Below are 25,544 nucleotides of genomic sequence, written 5' to 3'. Positions count from 1 at the left end.
TTCTGGCAATATTGTTTGAATTGGGATCTTTGCAACTTTTGAATAAGTGGCCATACTTCTTCGTCCTTCTTCCATTCATCCCTTGCTTTGTTTATCCAATCTGGTTGGATAATATAAATAGCACAAAACAATGCTTCCACATCCTCATCCTTGAAGAGTCTTCCCATTCGGTAAGGTTGCCATTTTTTAAGTGCATGTAGTATTGCCAACATTTCCTTCTCATAAATAGATTGCTTGAGATGTAGTGGTAAAAATAACCAATCACCTACATCAAAACATTTTTCACTACGATGTTGATCTACCTGTTGTTTCGTTTTATTTTGCACCGAAGTGGCGCTATCCTTTAAAAGTTGGAGAACTTGTTGTTGATGCTCGATGTGATCTTTCACTGCTTGAACCTTTTTCTTCTTGATATTTCCTTCTATCTCTAGAGGTTGAGGAGTGGTAATTTCTTCCAATCCTTTACAAGATATGGTCGAATTCATTTCTTGATGCTCGATGTGATCTTTCACTTCTTGAACATTTTTCTTCTTGATACGTCCATCTATCTTGATAGTTTGAGGAGTGGTAATTTCAAACAATGAATTACAAGAAATGGTTGGATTCATGTCTTCTTTCTCGATGTGATCTTTCACTTCTTGCACCTTTTTCTTCTTGATATGTCCTTCTATCTTGAGAGTTTGAGGAGTGGTAATTTTTTCCAATGCTTTACAAGATATGGTCTGATTCGTTTCTTCTTTCTCTCGGGTGGGGTCCTGGCGTATATCTTCTTCTTTTGATGTTTCTTGATCCTTTTCTTCCTCCTCTTCATATTCTATGTAAAATAATTTCTTCTCAGCACACTTATGACCTTTAGTGCATTTGTTATCACAATTGTAACAAAGCCCTTTTTCACTTTTTTCTTCCAATTGTTGTGGTGTAACCCTTGTTGGTTGTGGAAGGCTAGGAGAAACAACACTTCCATCTTTATAGTTGTGAGTGGTACGCTTCCTGGTTTCCATAATTTTTCTTTCCACTATGTCACAAAGCCCTTTTACTCTTTCCAATTGTTGTGGTGTTGCTCTAAAGAAGGTGTTGCTCTTTGTATCCTCATAATGTGCTATCATTTCCTCCATGAAAATTGACCACTTAACAAGTTGTTTACGAGAACAAAGCCCTTTGTACCATAAAAATTGATCTGGTTCTAAATGTGAAGATGCAATACATACCTTTTGTAACAGTTTTACACCATGTAGATCAAAATATTGCTCCATCTGAAGTATCCAATTTACTGGATCCTTGCCATCAAACTTCCTCATCTTTCTTTTTCTTGATTTTAGGAGCTCGACCTTGAAACGACTGTGACTCTGTACTTTTGGATCTTTAAGTTCTGAAATTACAACCTGTAGTAGCCTTATGTGTCCTCTTTCCAATGTCACTAGTCTGATCCAAATTGGATTCTCCAAGAAAGAGTTATGCACAATCTCCCGCAGTGACCTGATTGTAGACTAGTTCAGTAGAGTGAACTTGTATGAAGTGCTACGTGTCATTGTTTCAACCTTTGACTCTGAAACATATTTAAAAGAAAACTACAATCCGTCCTCTTTCTCTACCTTCTTACGAAATTTCAATCCGATGCTCAAAAAGAAAGTTATGACGATTTTCCCCAGGTCACCTGTTTTGAGTGTAATTCAGGAGTCTGCAAAAAGACCAACTTCCTTAGATCATATCTCCGAACATATAGCACTAAAAGCTCTGAAATTTGGACCCAAGGTTCAGCGCGATTTCTTCTCAAATGAGTTTTTTTTGCGGCTTCTGAAACGTCACAGACAAAAAGTTATAGCGAAAATGCCACGATGACCTATTTGGAGCAGCGAAACCCTAGAATCCAAAGCTCTGATACCAAATGTTATGAAACCAGCTCAAGAAAAGATAGAAAGGATAGATCAACGCCTTAGAATTCAGCCTCTTCGAGGGGGCAACCTCCTTTACATTACATAAATGAACAATTCTTGGATGATACAAATGACAAAACCTCCTTTCTATATATAGGAGTCTAAGGAGTCACAATATAATCCAGACGACATAACAATAATAAAGTAAGGGCACAATAATAACAATAGTGGGCTTCTATGTGGCACAATAGTGAAAATATGGGCACTACATGGGTACATCAATATAATAAGTGGGTTGTACTAATAATAATAAGGGGTTACACTAGTAGTATAGGAGCCTAACAGAGGCACATGTCTTTGATGGCTTTGGTATAGATAGGAATGTCTTTTATAGCTTGCAGCAGTGGAATTTTTATGTAGACATTCTTGAGTTCATCTAAGACATCAAACTGTGGTATAGACAGTGGAGGTTTTATTTGGACCAATCGGTCTGGAAAAGGTGGATGCAGTGGTTGCATCTGTTTATCTTTGGTATCATTGTTTGGTGTTCTTTGATTTGTCATTTCATTTTCATTTTCTGTGTTTTCTTCTTGCTTATCTGTTATTGGAGAATCTTTGTGGAGTATCCTACCTGTCCTCAAGTTAATATTTTGCAAAGGCGGTGTGGAATATGAGGTTCCCTCTTCTACATTGTAGGCTGACCTATCTGCTCTATTATTTGGATTTGGGAGAGTTTGAGCAGGAATTTGAGTGGGTCTGGGAGGTTGTGAGTTAGCTGGAAATTGCAGTTGTGGTGCATTTATTGGTGGAGGAGCAGGCAGTGCTTGTTGAGGAGGTTGGGGCTGATAGACAACTTGCTGAGGATACTGCTGATATGGTTGAGAATGTGATGAATACGGCTGTTGGTATTGTTGATATGGTTGTGAGTATGGAGGGTATGATTGAGGATATGTATGATAAGATTGGGAGTACTGTTGAGATGGTCTCCATTGTTGCTGTGGTTGGTTTTGGGGCTGCCATGGCATGGGTACATTCCATGAGTTTTGTGCATACATTTGATCATTCATAGGAAATTGCAGATTTTGATTTGGAAACATACCTTGAGGTGTTGGCCTTGGCTGCCATGGTCGCTTTATGCCCATGTAATACACGTTTTCCATCTCTGTATTGGCTGCCATATTACAGTTCTGCAAAACCTTAACTTTAGGACAGTTAAACATATCATGATGTTCAGTACAGAAAGCACAAACTTGGATGTTTTCTAGAGGGCAGTCTTTTAATGCATGTTTCTTCCGGCATTTTGAGCAGAAGATAGCCATTATCTGATCTTCATCTTCTTGTTTCTTCTTGGCTTTTAAAGTGTCAATTTGGTTCCCTAGAGTTCTTAACAGATCTGTTTTAAACTCTTCTAAAATATTCCCTATTTCAGCCCTTGTGACACTTGTAGAGGCAGATTTTGTGACCTTGGATGACAGGGTTCTCTTTCCCATTTTAGCTTTACTCCTTGAATACTTTTCGCACAACTCAGCTATTTCTTCAAAGGGTAAGGCAGAAATGTCACCTTTTCCCATCAAGTTGAGGTCATCCATGTATTCCTCTCGGATACCTTTCAAGAATATTGTGCGGATCAGATCAAGAGGCATAGTTCGATGTTTAGATTTTTGTAAGTTATAGACAAACCGTTCTAAATATTCCTCTAAGGTTTCATCCTCTTGCTGGCTCATTCTAAAGATATCATCTTTAGAATCTTTGGATCTGCAAAAAGGCTGATATTTCCTAAGAAATCTTCTCCTCATGCCATCCCAATCAACTATAGCATGCTCACCAAGCCTCATGAACCATCTTAAGACTGATGCCTTTAATGTCGCTAGGAATAGTCTAAGCCTATGAGCATCATCTGTATAGCCATATGTTCGACATACAATGTCAAACTCGAACAAGAATGAGTCTGGATCCTCTGAAGCCATACCATAGAAGTTTGGTAGCACGGATGGGGGTATGTTTTTTCATTTTGATCTCATCATCTTCCTGTGGTTCATGTATAGGAAACTTAAAAGTTGACTCCTCTTCATCTCCTTGGCGTGGTACTGATCCAGATCCTTCCTCAGCCATTCTAATAGGTCTCTCTGTGTCATTGTCACTTGTTTGAAAAAGGATATTAAAGAAAGATTGTTCGGTCACTGTGCTACTTTCTCCTTGTGTGGAAGGTCTAGGAAAGTGCTTCTTCTGCGATTTATGTGTGAATAAAGTTTGCCTTTCAATAAGAGTAAGTCTCTGTCCTGAATTTTGTTTTTCTTCTAATGCTTGGATAACTTCCTCAGCTGGTGTTGTATTCCCTAGAGAGTCTGCTCCTGATGATGATGGGTTAGTTTTTAGATGGTGGGGGGTTTTTACAAATCTACCTTGACTGTCTTTAAATCTAGGCATAAATGAACATGATTTCTAACTATGTTTTTGTTTATTTTTGTGTATTGAAATTTTTTTCTTTTTGTTTGAATCCTTTAAGTACGCCTCCCCGGCAACAGCGCCAAAATGTAGTGTTCTATCTAGGGTACTAGACTAGACCATATTTATTATCGACCAGGATGCGTAAGCTTAGAGGCATGCGTCTAAAGTATATAGACATAAAGGATTATTAGCTAAGTGGTTATGATGTAGGTCACAGAACTTCTTTACGAAAGATTGGGGTATGTTACCTATCATCCAAACACTCAGGTCACTCTCCTAATATACCTGATTACAATACGGTCATTAAATTCATTCGCCAAATTAAACACTGAAATTAAACACTGTGTATCATTGCAAACCAAGATTTCAATCTCCTTACAGAGACATTATACATAAAACCCTTGTTCAGCAAATACCCAGCATTCACTAATATTCCTACAAGATAAAAATATACAGAGATCATAAACAGATTTTGAAATGAAAACAAAGTTCATGACATTGCTTTAAAAGACAACACAGGGATCGAATCCCTTACAGGACACGATTCACGATCTCAGCGATGGGCTATTCAAGCATTATCACAAACACAACCATATGCATTCGATTAAAGTCAATAACCAATCCTAACTATTGAAATCGGAAACCAATCTTAACTACTGTGCAAACCGTGTAATACCCTAAGTGCGAATAAAATGAAAAGGACAGTATACCAGTTTAACGCAGGGCCCGTCCGCGTTCCAGAGGTATACTGGACTGTATTCAACTGGTTATCAAATCAACGTACAAGACAAGGGTCGTGATTGTAACTGGATTCTTAATATTAAGTTCAAAAACTCTGTTTCAAAATGATACAACGATTAACCATCGTTCATTACACCGAACTGTATTTACATATGTCTTTTTACAACACATTTCAAAAACGAATGTACATACATGATATGGCTGTTGCCGCTTTTACTACATCGAGATTTTTAAAATGTTTCCATCCTAAACTGATTTCAAAAAGAACAAAAACTAAATCAAATTAGAATGCTCTGTTGTTGCTGCCTTTGTCGCCAATGTGCCATGCTTTGACCTGTGTTGACCACGCATGTAGGAGGGTTGATTCTGCTGTAGGATAGGTATTCGTCCATGCTTGGACATTCTACTTTTCATCCATACCTTTCGCTCTAGCCTAGATGTTGTGCCACATGTCAAACAATGAGCCAATTACAGGATGTTGGAACTTCCTGTAACCATTTTACCAAAAACTTCTAATTCTTTAACATAAAACTTCTAAATCAATTTCAATGCATTTTAATAACTATAGGACTATTAACTAATCAATTTTCAAGGATTCTAAGAGATATATGATGAAAAGGAATAGGCAAATTATATGTTTTAGGAGGAAAAAGGAGGTCATGGGATGGTACCAACAGTGGGCTCGTTAGACAATGTCCCTTGTAATTGCTTAAACCATAAGGTTTAATTCAACTAGTTAGTGTGGGGTTTATCCTCATCTAGGTAGTTAGTGTGGGTTTTATCCTCATCTAATTATTTATTTAAATTCTATAAGTATTTTTGGTGATTCAATAATTTAAATTTGTTTGGTTTAGTAAATCAAAATTTTATGATGGTTATCTGTTTTTAATGTATGTATGAGTAATACTTATTTTTCTTTTGTTCTATGTAAGATTAAGATAGCATCCCATATTTAACATAACATAATCATGATTAAGTGAAAGACGTTCATCTTGTTTGGGGATTCACCACGACTTTGAGTCTAAAACTTTACAAAGAACTTTACAACAACATTAAGAAAATTATTTTGGCATTGAAGCATCATAAACAAATTAAACATACGTCAATATCTACAAATGAATTTTTTTTATTGATATATAGAAAAAATGTCATTAATATCTAATAAATTTTCCTACAATATTTTGGTGGCAATTGATAGCCAAACCATGAAAACAAAGGTTACTAAGAACATAATAGGTCATCCTCAGGAATAAGTTCTTTTAGTTTTCAACATGAACAATGATCCATATTTAAGCTTTGTATACTCCTTTTATTGCTTTGGTTCCCAACGATAATAAAGGTGAGAATCCAAATTCCATTACACCTATAGCACTATGTAATGTAATATACCAAAAAAAATCCAAAGTCATTTCCATTAGGCTCAAACTATTGCTACCCAAACTCATATTTCCAAAGAAAACTAGGAGTGTTGAAGGTAGGAAAATACTATTAATATGTTTTTGGCTCATGAGCTTGTCCATTCTCTAAAGAATATTAAAAACCTAGGATTTTCATTAAATTAGATCTCTAAAAGGCCTTTGATCTCCTCAATTGGAAATACATGTACCATATGCTAGTTGCCTTTGGATTTGCTAAAAGATGGGCTCTAGTCTCAAAATAAATTTGCTATGCTGCCCCCTCCTTATTATCCTTGGGAGTCAATGGGATGGGGGACAAGCCCCATGAGCCCCACTTCCCCTTGTTCCTCCACCCCTATCGCGGTAATACATAATATATTTTGTTTATTTCTATTATCTAAATAAGTAAGTTTAACATATTATATTAATTTTTATTATGTTTTGTTTTCTTGTTAGTACTATTTTTTAATATTTTTTATATTAAATAATTTAACTAATTTTGCATTTCTATTTATATATAAGAATAATTTAAATTTAGATTTTTTATTTTTTATTTTATTTTATTTTTATTTATTTGTTTAGTTATTTATTATTATTATTATTATTATTATTATTATTATTTTATTTTTATTTTATTTTATTTTTATTTTTTTATTAAAAGTCAGTTGGGGTTATTTTGGGTGGTTGGGAAGAATGGTTGTTATCTTCTCCATCCTAGTTCAAATTTCTATGAGTGATGATAAATATTGTTGTAACGACTTTATGCGTGTGAATATTGTTGTGTTGACCCTCACTCTCTCCCTCATAATATGAAAGAGAGGTTGATCTCTCTCTCTCTCTCTCTCTCTCTCTCTCTCTCTCTCTCTCTATATATATATATATATATATATATATATATAAATTTGTTATTTTTGTAAAAACATAAATGAGTAAAGATTGCATTAGATCTACACTTGGGCAAAAAAAATAGATGGGATATTCATTACATTGCAATTTATTTCATGACATCTAACACTGAGGTACTAACTAAAATCATGGAAGGAAAATCCTAGTAATTTCCATAGCTAGTACAACTGAGTCCTTCTACATGTTTACAAGAGTAAATTCTTACGTAGTACGAGCATAAGAGAATGAAAAAACTGTACATTGATCTAGATGGGAGGCTTTTGGAGAAAAGAGTGCACACAAAGTTGGGATATTGAAGCCAAGTTAGCATATGTTTCGCCTTCCCACTTTTATTTATTAGATTTCCTACCTCTTGGTAGAGGTGGTTCAATTGTATTCTAGGAGAAGGATTTTTCAACATTGTCTCCCATGCATGAATTTGCATGAGTTGCTCTAACTTCCATAGACTTTTGGCAAAGCTTTGAGGCAGATCTCTTCATTTTTGCAAGTTTGGAGCATGATAATGTCAATGTCATTTCCTTAAAATATGACTCTACATTTGGAGAGGCGAACTATGAATGAACTTTCTCTATATTCTCCATCAACACTTTTGTAGTTCCTTTATCCACATTTGGGGTTTCATCTAGAGGGGAACTTTCTTCTTGTTCTAGATCTTGACGATCCTCAAAGGAAAATTTGTTGAAGAAAGGTTCTGGCACTAGAGCTACTTCAATAAATTTATTTGGGGTCGTCGCCTTCTTTTGTTGATTCTTTCTTTTCTTTTGTGCTCATTGGAAACTAGCCTCTTTAGAAATAGGGGTTGTTCCTACTTGTCTTTTTCTCGTTGGGGCAATTTTTTGGCAAAGTGCCTATGGGTATGACAATCATTGCACTTTAAAGGATTATGTTCATAGTCCAATTACTAGATATGGCTCCATTCTCCTAGATTTATATTTAGGGACTTTGATAAACCTTCATTAAGGTTTAGCTCAAAACTGATCTGAGTACAAGAAAACTGATAACATTTTGGTTCTGCTTTATCCAGATAGAAACCAAGCTTGTTTCATATGTCTTTTAATGCATCATGTAGGTTCTAACCCTGTATAAAAATTACCTGCAAACAAATTCTTAAAAAATATAAAATATACAATGATGAGAAACATAAAATAAGTACATAGAGATTCTGCCATGGTTCCCAAAATTGAGGCTACCAGATTTATTTTTAATTATATTCCTTTCAATGTTACAACACATATATATATACATGTCAAAGCATTCATTAACCCTGGATTAGAACATAATTGTAGTTCCCTTGATCGGATCTATAATATACCATGGGCAGAAAACCATCACGCCTAAAACCATTTGTAAAACCCATGCACAAAACCATAGGTAGGTCCACCCACTTAATATAGGGTCCAAAAATAATTTCCTGGGGCGCTGTCTCAAACCCCGTGTAAGGGGATACTATCCCCTTGCAAACCCACCACTACACATGGGGCTAGTCGTGGAAATAATATAGCACACACCCAACAACAGGCCCCTAAAGATGAAGAGGAAGGTGAGGCATTCGGTGATCCAGGTCTTAGGGCCTAAGATCCTGGATCCATGAATGCATATAGAAGAAGAGTAGAAGCATACATATATTCCCTAAAACCATTCTTAGGAAAAAATTGAACAAAAAATACACAGTAATTACCTAACAACATATGAAAAGCAATGCATTCTTTATTAAGTGGAAAAATCCTTTCTACTACATTGTGGTGGACAAATTTTTTCCTTTTATAAAGTAAGGTCCAAAATTTATAGTCTTTTGAGTTACAATACCATGGGAAAATTGTATGGTTAAATATCATGGGTAACTATCATGGGTGGATGTGATTTTCCATTCAGATCATTCCTCCCCCCTTAGGAAGCAATGGTCCCCATCACGTGAAGTTCCCTCTCAGAAAGCCTTTAGTGAATAAGGGCATAACTGTGGGTTTGTGGATGACTCGAAACCAAGTGTTGTTGAAGATAAGGGTTTTGCATGGTTGACCAATAACCATGATGAATGAATATCCATGGATAGAGATACCCTGTAATACTTGTGGGCCAACTGTGATGTTGAGATAGTTTGCTTGCCAATCCATATGGTAGAGATTTGGTGGCTTACAATTTGTAAATTGTCACTATCCAATGTGACGTTGCAAAGACTTTCAAGTAGTTATACATTACCACACCACAAAAATCAATAGCATATCTAATGATGTCGAAGCTTGTGATTGTTAACTCAAGGAAAGCTATTGTTGAAACCAAAACTCCTAGTATCGAACTTTGTTTGTGGTTACCAGCTGTTGAATTTCCATATCTATAGATTCCTTGAGGGATTGAATCTTATCGAGCAAGTATATATGTTTTAGAATTTGAACACCCTTGGCCTCTCCTTTATTTTTGTACAATTAATGGGGAGACTCTAGCAGGGTGAGCATCAAAATGAATTATGGATCAATAGGGAGCTCCGCAACTCCTAGAATCCAGTGCCAAGTTCCCTTAGAGTAGCTTCCCATCTTAAGACCGATGGCCCAAATAGCCACAATGAGATCATAGCCTGAAATCTGATAGAATTTATGGAGGTAAAACTAGGAAGGATCTGTAGATTTATATGGGCACAAATACCTCACCGTAAATATCCCAATTGGGATCAGTATTCCCCAACTAACCACATCCAACATCCCATGTATTTTTTTAATGTTTGATGTGGACTACTCGTAGATGTAGTATTCACTCTATACTTGAGATCTATCATTCCCTTATATTCCAAATTGGATGCAACCAAGGAATGTGTACCAAGAACCAACCTTGAGACATCTGCACCACTATTCCACAAATTATTAATGGTGGTCTAATCGATATTCAATGTCCAAGTTGTGAGGATAGTGATCTGATTATTCTTGAACTCTGTGGCCATGTTAAAAACATAATATTTGGTCAACGATGGTTCCATAGGCATGCCCCTGTTAGAAGTTGTGACGTTGTATGTCAAGACAAGGAGGTTGTCGTTAGAGTTCTTGAAGGCAATCAGGGATCGATTCTTGGCCATGAGGGGCGCCACTTCTTTGATTACCCAGGTGACCCAATTGTTCAAGGTGCTCGTCCTGGCCATAAATGCCATGAGGATGGATCTATTTACGGGCTTGAACGTCTAGGAAAAATTTATGTCCAACTACTACAGCATTTGGAAGTTTTTGAAAATATTGTTGCTTTCAAAGGAGCTGGTGCATGTTTGTGTCTGATTGTTCTACTCTATTGTCTCTATTCTTCATTGAATCGTCCATGCAATTTGTTGATCCATGGTTGTGGGTCGTATGTGGAATCAATGAGAACAAGGTTTGTGTCCACATTGAGACAGTGAAGGGACCTAATCATTACATGCATAACAACATAAAACTCTAGTCTTTTGGCATTCCCATGTACATCATTGTTGCATAGGCATTTCTTATAGGTGGTTTCGTTTCATTCATAGTAGCCATAATAATGCATTGCGAGAACCGATCCTCCAATAGATATTCATTAGACCTAAATTCACAAGTGATTGTTAAGGATTAGGTGACATTATAGGTGAGTGCATTATGGGAGAAAGATTTTAAATTCAAACCTCTCACATCCTTTATTCATATTCCTGTATTTGAGATTAGAGTAAAAAACTAGTAAAAAATCAAAGACCAACCACAATTCATTATGAGCTGAGGAAGGGGACTTTCATCTCCAAATGCATAGTGAAGGATTGAGAAATCCAATTGGAAACCTAAAAATGCTAATTTCCATGGACTCATAACGCACTCTGATACCATTGATCCTAATCTTAGGAGCTAATATCCTAGAGCCATGAATGCAGAGAGAACATGAGAGGGAGCATACATATCTTCCCTCCAAAGAAAAACATTGATAAACAAATACATAGTAATTACCTAACAACATATGAAAAGCAACTCATTCTTTATTAAGTGGAAAAATCCTTTCTACTACATCATGGTGGACAAATCTATCCTTTTACAAAGTGAGGTCCAAAATTTATAGCCTTTGAGTTACAATACTATGGGTAATTAATATGGGCAGATACCATGGGTAAATACCATGGGAAAATACTATGGTTAAATATTATGGGTAACTACGATAGGTGGATGTTATTTTCCATTCAAATCAGTCGAACCCACATCGACACAATAGTAATCTCAGAATCTGGACTGAAATACACAGTCCATGTAGTGATAAAGAGACCTTAGACCCTATGAAATACGGTCTTTATCTGAAATCAAATATATTTCCAGTTTGTTAAGAAACAAAAAGACATAGAAGCCTCTACCTATTGCAAAGAAATTTACCTGACCTTGAAGCTTGGGGGCCCATTGTTCTACAATCTAGGTTTCAACAAGTTTTGGATTCGGCCACAAGCCCATAAAATTTCCAACTAACGCTTTTTATAAGAGATCTAAGGCTCTCTTGCATGGATTTGAATGATAGAGTTCCACTACTAGGATCTCAACTAATTTCTTTAGAATTTTTTGGGAGGGAGAAGAAGACACTCATAATTTTTGAGCCTGTAGCAGGGCTTTGAATGCAACCATGTTCTTCATGACACGGTGAATAGAGGAAAATCAACAAGCAAGGGAGCCTTTCTCCAGACCTGCAACACCCCCAACAAAATGGGCTCAAATTGATTTCCCTGGGCCTACAATAGCACACATATCAAGAGATAAGCTTGAAAAAAATTGCATCATTGAAGTAGTGATGGCAACTTCCAAGGAATCTTGATCTGCTGAAATTAGTTTTCGATGGTGACACACAGCCAGCAGGTCAACCCACCGACCACGATTAATATTGCAACAACATTTTCTATTCAAATATAAGCTTGCAGAGTCGCAACGACTAGGGAAACCCTAGCTACTAAGAACCTAGAGTTGTAAAGCTCATTTATTCCTTATTTTAACATGACACCTATCTTCTTTTAATTATTTTTTTAATAAAATATATTTTTGTATATTTTAAATAGATTTAATTAATAAAAGCAATTTTCCCCTGAATATTATTAATCTAGTTATAAAAATTATCTTATTTAATTAAATTTATATTTTCATTAAGTTTAATTAAATATTATTAATGCAGTTGGATTTTAAAGATTTCATTTATAATATTTTCAAAATTCAATATTACAAAAATTAATTAATTTATTATTAAATTCAAAATTCAATATTACAAAATTAATTAATTTATTATTACATTCTTGTGAAATTCCTTTTAAGCATAAAAGTTAAGAATATCTTTCTTATCAGTGTAGTCCTATTGGAATTAATGGCTTATATAATGATGCAATCCAAATACATTCATATTTTTTTTTTCTCAGCAACACTACCTACTATTGTATTAATATGTACAGATAAAACTTACATTCGAGATGACTGGCTGCCCATGTCCATCTGTGGCTCCATGGGCAGCTTTAACAGACTCAAAAAACTCTTGCACCTGGTGATACTTCCAGTTTTTACCAGTGCACCCTCTACCAAAATGATCCCAAACAGTTCTAAAAAAGCCCACGCAGGGGCAGATTTCAAATGCCATATGCCTCAAAATTCTACAAGAGCTGCGTTTATGTCCCAAAACAGAGAAACTACTATGCTTTCGAACATGACCCAAATCAGAGAAGAAAACAAGTAACAGCATAAGACAAGAGACCAACGACATAAAACATGAGACCAGCAATGTAAGACGTAAGACAAGAGGAAAGATCACTAAACCGTCCACGATCCCATACCCATCCTGGAAAAACGAAGGAGTGCCGCAGGGGACTATTCCTCTGGCTTAGCTTCCCGAATCCACGCCCATCCTTGTCCCTCGGGATAACCATCCACGAAGGCTGGCAGTTCAGGTTCACGTGCACGGCCTGGTGTTTGAAGGGGCTCCTGCAGTGAATTGCCCCCCGAACTTGATGCCTCCCCCATAGGACGCTTCCCTCTATTAGCCTCATGAATCTCCTCCGCCAGGGACTGCTGCCGTCCTCCACCATGCTCCGTCGGATTTTCCCCTGCAAGGGGCCGTTGAATTCCACCCTCATTCTCCATAGGATTTTCCACTGCAAGGGGCCTCTGCAAACCCTCCTCATTTTCCTCAGGGATCCTGGTGAACAGAACTGAAATGTGGGCGTTAATACCCGCATTGTCCCTGGAGTTGCCCAACGTAAAAATAACTGAGCCGAACGCAGGTAGTCTCGGCGCACCATCGTTGGACCCTCCAGCCTCCATAAACTGACTTGCCTGAACAGGGGAAGCTCCCACCCTTCGATGACAGTAACAACAGCAGCAGTGGTGATGAGTGTCCGCTGCAGGCGAGCGAGAGGAGCTGCCACGCCCTGAGCTCCTTCCTCTTCTGCACGACATCCTCTCTCGCACCATACTTCCCGTGGCTTCCTTCTTAGGCAGAATTCTCCTCCAATTTGACTCAGGACAGCACTCAAATGCGCGTAGGCAAGAACCAGGGAGGACCAGCAACTTGCCAGCCTCCCCCAAATCGATGATGTCACCACTCTGTTCCGGGTTCTGGGCAAATTCACCATTGAACTGAGCTTCGACTGCCCACATTCCCAAATTATTAATGCCTTCAACATTCCGTTGGATTTCTCCCGCATTGAATACGACCAACAAACTCTTCATTATTCCCTGTGCCTTCATTAAGGCCATTAAACTGCAATGCCCGGCTTGAGGTGTTGGCGGCATGAGGCCATAAAGACCTCCGTCCATCACGTGGCCTCCCATCCGTGGCAAGTGGCTCCTCCTGGAGTGTCGACGTAGCACCCGCATCCGGGACAAATACATTCATGTTAACTTATATATAATATCTACATTTATTAGGTAGATAATATGTATATCTCGCCCATCGAGTGTATGGTCATGGTTAGGTATTTAATGTATGGGAACAAGTTAATCAACATGAGTGACAATAAGCTACCCAAAATTGCCTCCAACTCTAACCATAAACATTAGTAGCTCAAGCAACGATGGCATTATGATGCCAATTTTTGGCTAAATTATTGGGGAATACAAGAAGATGTTATCCTAAATGATATTGATAGTATTAAAAATATTACTACATCTAAATTTAAAGAGAATTTGTGGTGTGATGAAGATTTAAAAAATGAAAGGCAACTAAGATATTAAAAGAAGGTGATCAACCTTAATGTAGAAAATCAAAAGTATCTCTTAGTTTTCACTAACACAAAGAAGAAAATTAATATTAGTAAAATATGAACCAACTCCCATTAGCTATATACTGAAACTATGCATTGAAAAAATCCCATAACATAATGGGATGTAAGGATTTTCCATATAGGTGACACTAAAATGGTTGAATATCAAAGACACTTTTTCGTTGAGTGCACTAAATATACCCAAATTAGAATTTTATTTTAAGATATCTCTTACAATATTGACCTTCCTAACTTCCTAAGTCATCAAAACTATGGTAATCTTGGAACATCTATCATAGTCCCCTTTTAGCGTAGAGATACGATCCTAAATCAATCTATGTAATGTTTGAGTTGTTTTAAGGTTTGATAAACTAATTTTGGGCTCGATGGACGTTAATAATCATCATCATGAGTGATGCAATATTCATGTGGACAGAAAACTAGTACCAACTAAACAAGGATGGGATGTCTTTCATCATCAATACACACAAAGGTAAATCCAATATCTCTTTTGTAAGTTCTTGATCCAAGTGGATATTGGTGGCCACGTACCTATTCCACCTAGACCCCCCAATCAGTTTCATATGTTTCCTTGTTCATTTCAGCATCTACTATTTTTGGTAGTTTTTTAGGTCTTGAACTTCCGGAGCAGTTTTGACCCCGTAAAGGATGTTTTTTTGGGGTCCACGACAGGCCCATTGCCATAGGAAAGGGCCTATGGTAAAACTTGTAGTACTCAGAGAGACCTTTCCAACAAGATATTGTACACGCCAAACGGAGATAATATGACCAAGTTACAACCCTGGGAATTTGGTTGCCCAACTGACCCCAGCGGGGCCCACAAACACTTGATGTTACATCTCCTGGGGTTAGGATTTTGGTTGTTTAGGGTTTTATCATGTTTTCAAATAATAAATAGGGCCTTGAGCCTCCTTGTAACATAGTTAAGAGGCATGTAGCTACCACATCTCTCCTCAGAGATAAGCAACCATCACCCGAGCTATCTTATTTCCATTTTGTTTGTAAGCATAGTTCAATATTTTTCTATTAATGAAATGAAGTGTTTGTACGCTGCATCTCTATGTTTATGACTATATATGTAAGTTATTTCGTTCCTGTTTAAGTTCGGATCAGTGGTATCATAACGGTCTGATTTTTTTTTGTCTTTCTTTGCATGTCCCCAACGAGGTCAGGCTATAAGGAGTTAGGGCTTGATTTGGTTGAACCATTGCAAGATCAGCTCGAAAAACCCAACAACCTCCCATGGAGGAATAAAAGAAATATGAGGGGGTAGGAGATCCTTTCAAAATGTTGCTCGAGGAATCCCTCGATTGACAGAGGGATGCAATGATGGATAACTTTTCCCAGATCCTTTGATGGCTACACACAAGCGATGCATCTTCATCCAACACCCACTCTGAAGGCACCACTACTTTTAAGGTACAAGTTAACTTTTATATTCCCATATTCGAAGGCCTAATAGATGTCGATGCCAAAGATAAATGGTTAAATCTATTGGAAATATATATTTTCAGTTCATAAATTTTCTAATCGAGAAAAGATTACCTTTTTGCACTTCTTAAATCGCCCCACACGTCAAGGATTGGTGGGAAACCTACTGTGAACAAAAGGACGACAGTGAACCCTCGTTGTTTTCAGCCATACCCACTTGGAATTCTTTTGAGACGCCATCAAGGAACAATAGTACCCTGTTGGGAGCTATGAAGACAAATACATAAAGTGGACCACACTACAATTGAGAAGGGACCAAGATGTGCTAGAGTTCACAAATAATTTCCATACCCTTTGCACGAAGCTGGGTATCAAGGATACTGAGAGGAATTTGGTGCTTAAATACCGTGACTGTCTACACAAGTACATACAAGATGAGATGGAGTTCCTGGACATTTCCTTGCTCGGCACGGCGTACCGGTACGCTATCAAGATTGAGTAGAAGTTTAAACAAAAGAAGCGGGACTTTGGATCTGCGAATCTAAACAAGAAAAAGGTGCCCCAAACCATAAAAAAAGGTACCAAGCCAAGGCGACACTACCTAGGACAACCCACCAAAGACGCAAGCAAAGAATAACACCCGAAGGCGAAGAAGGACATGGGAAAATGGTATGAGTTCCATAAGAGCTCCACTCACAATACAAGTGAGTGACCGGCAGGGAAGTCACTAGTGGTTGAGCTGAAGGCTTCCGAATCAGACGCAGGTTCTGACTCTGAATTAGAACCCGATAAGGGAACTGACAAAAGGAAGCAGATCATTGATGTAGATCATAGTGCCACCATGGCCACCACCAAGATCTAGAAGATTGAGCCTGGAGATCCATAGGAGGAGGAACACCTCTTACAATCATAGATGTGGGTGAAGGGTTCTTCGCTACAATTCATTGTCAACAGCGGGAGCCAAAAGAACCTCATTTCAGCAGAGGTAATGAAGCGGCTGAGCCTAAGGACTATAACACATCCACAACCTTACACCATCGGGTGGCTTCACCAAGGACGATATTTTCGTGTTAGCCAATAGTGTCACCTTTCCTACAACATCAAGCCCTTCATGGATGAGGTATTGTGTGACATTTCTCCTCTTGAAGTTTGTGATGTATTGTTAGGACAAGCATACTTGTGGAAGTGACATGTTGTATATGAGTCTAGACCTCGCTCTGTGATTATTACATTGGCTAATAAATTGTACAGGATAACATAGATAGCCCCGCCTACCACCATCTCATTGATCACTACAAAGCAATGCAATAAGATCATTTACCAGACCAGGAAATTTTTTTTCCTTATGATTCACCCCCAAGGCAAGAAGAAAGTTGTGGCCATGGATTCTAGGTAGGGCTCCTCTGCACAGGAGCAGCAGATGGACAAGGTCATGGAGGAATACACATATATTTTCGCCTCACCCACAGGGGTACCTTTGCACTGTCAGGTCAAGCACTCCATCAATCTGAACCCGGTGTGCCGCTCCCCAATGGACCGATCTATCGAAGCTTTGTTCTAGAGAACGGTGAGATCAAGAGGCAAATCCAGGAACTACTATAAAAAGTGATGAGCCTCATCATTGGGTAACTATATGGACCTTAATCCACCTCCTAGATTACTCAAATAAACTCCTCTCACAACTTATTACATATTTTGATTGTATTTTGTTTAATGAGATGAGTCAAAGTGAGATATTATTCCTAGTGGACTAATGTGCATTGATTGCAGGTTTGTGAGAGAAAATCATGGAATTTTGGATAATTGAGTGCTGAAACTCGAATGATACAAGGAGGAGAGATTGTAGGAGGTAGAGACTCCTCATTTACTCCTCCTTCATTCAAATATTCCTCCATCAGTCACACTAGCTCAAAGTACAAGCAACCAAGTCATGGAGATCAAAAGACAATCGAGCAAGCGACAGTTAAAGAGCTAGTTTATCTCGAGTTTGGGAGCCGAGCCTCCCTAGATTTAAGGAAGTCATTGGAGACTTTAATCGTATAAATAAAGAGGCCTAGAGCCTCATTACGATTCAAATTTTTCTGTAAAAACACTAGTCATTTTTGAGTTCAAGACTTGTGGAAGACATTGTTATGTAATTTTTTGTTTTGATAATGAGAATGAGCAATTCCTTGATCCAACACTGAGTTAACTTACAAGGATGAAGCTCTTGGGTTAGGGCCCAACCCCAGCAAAAAGGCTCCTCTTCTTTTATTTGTATGCTTAGATTGATTTCATAGATTAATGGTTGAATTGTCTTTAGAATTAATTCATTGCAAATAGTGTAGATTTGATTAGTTTGCTTCCATTGTGCTTTACTTCAGAAGTATCTTAGAAGAGCAAAAGGAACACCAAAAAGTTGTCAGTAGGTGGTTTTGGCCTCACTTCTTCCTTCAGGGGTCATGGTTTGAGGAAAGAACACCTATATATATATATATATATATATATATATATATATATATATATATATATATATAGTTTTCTTTAAGTGTTACATATATATAAGTTTTCTTGGAGTTTCCAGCGTATTTCTGTTTGGGAATCTGACCAAAAAATTGTGGTGAAATCTTGGTTTGTTTTGTTTAGACTAGTTTTTTGAACATATATGGATTTAGTTCCCTGAAAAATTACTAAGGCACTTCAATTGTGAAAAAATCACTTATCAACCTTGTGTTTTTAATGTATTTCTATAGGATTCTAGACGAATTAGATCAAAAAATAAACAAAAAAAAGATTCTCAAAAAATAACACTTAAAAAATCTATATATTACATATTAATTTTTTTAATAAAATTTATAATATGTATTTCTCATAATTAATTTCCACCCTTAACTCTTCTCATTAAAAATTTCACACTAAATAATATAATATATACTACCACCCTAAAAAGTAACTAAAACATATATTATTAAATTATTAAAAAAACTACTCATTAAACAAATAAATAAAATAAAAAAACCATTAACTAATAAATAGAATAAAAAAACTATTAACTAGTGTTAAACATAAAATAATAAATATATAAGCATACACCGTCTTCTAAATATATATTTTAATTGAAAGATTATTGATGAAAAAGGAAAATACCTCTTTCAATTGAAAAGTAAAATTATAATTTATCAAAATATATTAATAAAATAATTAATAAAAAATATATTTATTTTTAGTATATAAAAAATGTTAAATTCATATATACCAATAAAATAAAATTTTACAAAATTTTTTATACCATAAATAAAATTTATCAAAATCAAATTATAAGCTACACAAACTCTCCTTAAATCACTTCAAACATATGACCATAACTCGTTGGAAGTTAATTATGTAAATATCAAGCACATAACTTCCAAACACGTGCATATAATTAATTTAACCATAATTCATATAAATTTCTGTTTTTCTAAAAGTTTTTTTTAAGAATTGGGTGGGGATTTATTAAAGTGAATTGTTAATAAGTTAAATCTTTCTAAGTTTTTGAGGATATTAAAACTATGTATAATAAAAAAAATCATTTTAAATAACATAAATTAAAATTTCTTTAAAATTCCAAAAAACAATTCTCACATAACAACTCTACATTCAAAAATATATATATATATATATTACATTCAAAATATATATATATATATATATATATATATATATATTAAACAACTCTGAATCTGTAATTCTATGACAACTCTGATTTTGTAATTCTTAAAAAAAATAAACAACTCTGAATCTGTAATTTTATGACAACTCTGATTTTGTAATTCTATTTTTAGCAACAAATGCATGATTGGCAATATTTTTGTTCATTTTTGACTACTCTGATTTTGTAATTCCATTTTTGGCAACAAATGCATGATTGGCAATATTTTTAGTTCCAGAACTTCAAAATAGTGTAGTACACAAATTACAACATGTTATGGTTATGCAGATGATTGTTTAGTATGCTTTCCTATTCTTCTATTTACAAACTCCCCGCAAAGGGAAGAAGAAAGCCCCTAATTCTATGTTGTCTGCACCACATTTGTTACCTTGTTACAGTTTCGGATTGGTATGATTATAATTTTATTGGGATGCTTTTGAACTTATACTTAATATTTTATTATGAAAAGTATAATATATTTTTATCGTGAACTTAATTTTTAAAGATAAAATTAAAAATACAATTTTTTAATTATATATTATTATATATATATATATATATACAAACACGTTCTAAATTTAAAAAAAACAAATCTCATGTTTTTTAAATATAAATATAAATTAAAATTTCAAACATTTGGATTGTGTATTTTGGATAATATTTGGATTTCATCCACTGAGACCAAGCTTTGGTCTATTAGACCTAAAGAAACAAGTTATTTAGTTTAATTTAAGATTTTAATCCTATACTCAAAAAGCTTGGAGAGAAGCCTCCCAAGCTTACTATAGTTTTGACATCGTAAAAGGCTAGGGAAGTCAGTGTTGCGACAAAGATTATGAAACTGAGATCTAATGTGGTTGTACTAGGGGAATGGAACAAGTTAATGATGGGTTAAATTAGAATCCAGTAAAAAATTATTTTAAACTTGATTATAATTAAATAAATTATAATTAAATTATTTTTACAATAAATTAGTTAATTTTATGAGAAAAAAATTTCGCCTAAATCTTTGTCGATTTAATTAATTTTTAAATTTTGAAAATTAAAATATTTAAAATAAGAAAAATTGATAAATTAGAATTCAGTAAAAAAATTATTTTAAATTTAATTATAATTAAATAAATATTAGCTATTTAAATTATTTTTACAATAAATTAGTTAATTTTAAATTTTAAAAATTAAAATATTTAAAATAAGGAAAATTGATTTTTTTTCTAAATATATTTTAAAATATTTTCTATATTAATATGCTTTAATATACTTATTTAAATTTATATACTTTAATATACTTATATATATATACTTTTAATATACTTATATATATATATATATGAATATAAATTTTTTAATATATTTATTTAAATTATATATATATATATATATATATATATTTTATGAATTGGTTTTTATATTTTGCGTAATATTTGAATTACATAGTAGAGAAATAGAATAAAAAAATATTTGAATTGATTTAAAAAAAAAATATTATAAATAATAAAATAAAATAACTTTTGTATTTTGAAAATTGAAATATTAATAAAGAAAATCAATCATATTATTGTGAAAAATTGAAATTTCTTTTTTGAATTCTTATAAACATTGTGTACTTATTAATATCTTTATCATAATATAAGAATTATATTATTTGGCTCCTCACTAGGGTTTGTTAAACACACATGGACAGTAAAACAATATGAAAGATAAATCAGTGAGTCCATTTTTTATTAACATAAGATACACATTTATAGTACAATAGGTGACTCTTGGGATTCAGATCCCAAGGTCTCTTGGACTGCTTTTGTCCATTCGAATTCCACACTAACCCTTTAGGATTAGGTGTCCAACATTCCCCCCTTAATCTGAAGGGTTATGTATGAGTCCAAGAAGAGAGCTGTAATACAAAATGTGCAAAAATGCATGGCAGCACTAGGCTGAATGTGCTCTATGAAATGTTGGTAAAAAAGGGCAGTGGTTTAAGGATCACCACCAACACTGGAACGCTTAGTGCAGTTCCCGGAACTCTTCCAAAACTGGCAAGAAGCTGGAGTCTTCTGCTAGAGGAAGTGTTCTTAATCTGTGATGGTTTAAGGATGACCAACAACTCTGGAATGCTTAATGCAATTCCTTGAACTCTTCCAAGACTGGCAAGAGGCTGGTGTCTTCTGCTAGAGGAAGTGTTCTTAATCTGTGATGGTTTAAAGATGACCAACAACTCTGCGATTCCTGGAACTCTTCCAAAACTGGCAAGAAGCTGGAGTCTTCTGCTAGAGGAAGTGTCCGAGATTGCCAACTGAAGGCATGTTCAGGCATCTTTGTCTCTGGCTACAACTCTGAAACTGGAGTGGCAGGTTGTGGCTCAGGCTCGCTTGATGTGGCTTTGGAGCTTGTAGATGACCATCATTTCCCCCCCTGTCAGATACAAGGTGAGATGATGGAGAAAACTCAACTGCAAGACTGTTCAATATTCTGGAACAAGTTCTGACATGTGTTTGGAATATCTTCTTGGCTGTTGATGCCCATTGCCAAGAAGCGATCCATCCAAGATGAATCTTTGTTCTTGCAGGACGCTTATTTTTGAAGCATCTGTTTGAAGAATAACTGGTTTTATGACAGTGCTTACATGGATGAAGATCAAAACAGTGATCTTTCAAATGGCCAACTCGGTCACAGTGTTGGCATTTCACGATCTATTGTTGTTGTTGTTGTTGCTGCTGTGGAAGAGAGGGAGAGTCTTGAACAGCTGAAGCTGAACTGTCATGAGGAGCGGGTGAACTGTCATAAATGAATCCAACACTCTGAAACTGAATGGGCTTGGCATAGTCTGGAATATGAAAGGACAGGTCCTTGTCATATCCAAGACCAGTTCTGTGCTTGTTGTGGACAAGCTGTTCCCAAGGTCTGATGATGGGCTTGGGAAGTGCAGACTGAGTTTCTGCATCTGCATGTACAATTGCTGCTTTATTTGAATGAACTGTAACATTATTAACATGTTGTTTATGGGTGGTTGTCTCAATGTTCTGAACAAAAACAGGTTCAGAATGGTGTCTATTTTGATGTAGCTCTTCTTGCTGTAGCTGTGATTCAAGCTGCAAAAAATCGATCTTTTCTTGTGCATCATGGAGGCAGGTCTGAATGTCACAAAGAGTTTCTTTGTTGACTTTTACCATCCCATCAACAGTGGAATGAATTAGGATATTCAGTAACTTTAATGCATCTTCAAGTCTGGTCATTTTCTTCACCTCTGTCTTTGTGAGATGCCTGAACACAATGATTTCATCCAAACGATTCAAGAACTCAGGCCGAAAATATTGTTTCATTTCTTCATTCACAAGACTCTTAATCCTTGTGTAACTGCTGTCCTTTTCCCCATAATCAAGATCGAACCCAATTCTAGCTCCTCCTTTCTCAATCACGCTGCTTCCTACATTAGATGTCATAATCAAAAGATTGTTCTTGAAATCTACAGTTCTACCCTTACTATCAGTTAATCTTCCATCTTCTAGAATTTGAAGCATCATATTGAATACATCAGGATGAGCCTTCTCAATCTTATCAAAAAGGACCACTGTATAGGGTCGCCTTCTCACAGCTTCAGTCAACTGTCCTCCTTCACTGTAACCAACATATCCTGGGGGTGAACCAATCAATTTTGAGACAGTATGCCTCTCCATAAATTCACTCATATCCAACTGTATCATTGCCTCCTCTGAACCAAAATAATAAGCTGCTAGTGCCTTCGCAAGCTCTGATTTACCAACACCAGTTGGACCTGAGAAAATAAAACTCGCAATTGGCCTGTTGGGATTTTTCAAACCAACTCGTGCTCGACGAATAGCTCGACTGATTGCTTTTACAACTTCATCTTGCCCTATGACACGGTGATGAAGAGTTTCCTCCATCTTCAAAAGTCTGTCAGACTCATCAGTTGATACCTTTTCAACAGGAATACCTGTCCATGAAGATACAATATGTTCAATGTCTGCCTCTGTCACTGTTGGACCCTCATCATTTGCCTCACTCTCAGCTTTTGATTTTTCTTTACCCTTCTCTGTTATAGCAACAATTAGTTCAGAGAATCCGGGAGGGGTATGTGCCGCCTGCACGCTTCCCGAGCTTAACAGGTTTGCAAATAGGGTCGATGTCGAGGCCGGTGCCATAAACACCCCACCACCACCACCGACAGGACGACTGAGCTCCGCCGCGGCGCTGGAACGTTCACTGGGATTGTCAGATGGGCGCATTAAGAAAGGATATGGATATGTCCCAGTCCCGTCCATTACATTAAACTGCGATGATGATGATGCCGATGCTGAATCTAGAGTAGCCGGAGGACCCGGGCCACCGGGACCTGGTCCTAACCATAAGGACAGCCTTGGTCCTGATACTGTAGAGGCTTCGAATGTAAAACTTTTCATCTGCAGGCCGAAAACTACCCAAAAAAGAAGAGGCAAAGCAAAACCTAATGTCACCTATTAAAATGGGCGGCTTCCTGAACTGATCCTAGCAAAAGTTCAGAGTTTCGACCAAGGATTTTATCTTTTCTAGCATCCTTCAAGTTTCACCGTGTAATTCGAAGTTTCCGAGCTTCCTTTAGACGGCCAAGACCGAAATGCCTTGGGATTTGAGATGCATGACGTTTTCTATGGACTTTAATGAGAATCGTATTCTTCCTTTCCATGGACATGGCACGCCATCCAACCAGCTGTATCGATCCCCTTTTCCTGCATTTATTTTTGCTCAAGGTCATTCATTTGCTTACTTTTTGATACCATTGAGTCTCGGAATATCTTCTTCGATGGTCGCTGGACTTGGACGCAGTGGATTCTGTGCAAAGATGAAGGGGTCACTGGTCTAGCACGAGCAAGGTCCGCGTGCTGGACATGATCTTCTTGATCCCTTCCTCTTAATGGCGCTGGCGGTGGACTTTACTGATCTTTACTATTAAAATACACGACACTGCTTTTTAATGGCGGTAGACAACATGGATGCATTGGGACTGGAATAGCCCTTACAGTTCAGAGAGTTTTGCTTCGCTTGGCAACTCTGTTGCACTTGTCTTCGAGCCAACACTTCAACTTCTCTTCCGGTTGAAACAAAAGTTGTAAACACTATAGCATTTACCTATACACATGTCGAGCTATGCTGCATCCATTAGCAAGCGTTTTCTGAGAGTTATCAAAAACCGAAGAGAATACACAGTGGCGCAGAAGCGTTTTCTATACATAGACATGTCGAGCTATGCTGCATCCATTAGCAAGCGTTTTCTGAGCGTTACAGATTAGGTTATGAGTGTCTTTACAACCGTGGTATCCTCTCCTCTGAACCATCCATCTTTTACGATTGCACACGTGGCAATGAACTTTTCATGCTTTCGGTGTGGAATCCTTTTCTTCCTTTTGCCTGGAGTACGCTTCCCCAACCTCCAATCACTTGGATATCAACAAGTAAAATTGGGGAGACATGTTACCGCGGATGACGGACTGGGTCTCGCTTCTGTTCCTGCTGTTATTTCTCAGCAAGCTCAGGCTCTAGGATCCTTTGGGCAAAATATTCACCGTGCATCTCACGTAATGGGGGTCCAGCAACCAAGACCGCTATCTGGCATTGCAACTGCTCCAACTTTTAACAGGGTATACTCACCTAATAAAATATATCGACATAGTAACAACTCTGGAAGGTTGAGTCCTAGTTATGGGACAAATGGAAGGACATGGGTTGCTGTGGACAAGAGTAAACCAAGAGGAAGACGTAATGATTCCCTCTGTGATTGCATTGGGACGATTGATGCATTCAGTGAGCAAAATAGAGGGCCACGAACAAGGTTTAGGAACCTACCAACATCACTGGGAGATCCACTT

The 25,544-nt window shown here is 36.6% G+C and overlaps 1 pseudogene; it reads right to left on the bottom strand.

Annotated features, from left to right (window-relative positions):
* Nucleotides 1-20,382: 20,382 nt before the first annotated feature.
* LOC149161201 (chaperone protein ClpC1, chloroplastic pseudogene) lies at nucleotides 20,383-23,745 on the bottom strand (annotated as a pseudogene).
* Nucleotides 23,746-25,544: the final 1,799 nt, after the last annotated feature.

The sequence above is a fragment of the Pinus tabuliformis genome, chromosome 5_2 (genome assembly GCF_031772625.1).
Source record: "Pinus tabuliformis cultivar Carrire ecotype Pingquan chromosome 5_2, CPIR1, whole genome shotgun sequence".
In the NCBI taxonomy this organism is placed as follows: Eukaryota; Viridiplantae; Streptophyta; class Pinopsida; order Pinales; family Pinaceae; genus Pinus; species Pinus tabuliformis.
Note: the sequence above shows the minus strand (reverse complement) of the source record. Positions and strands in the feature narration are given on the sequence as shown.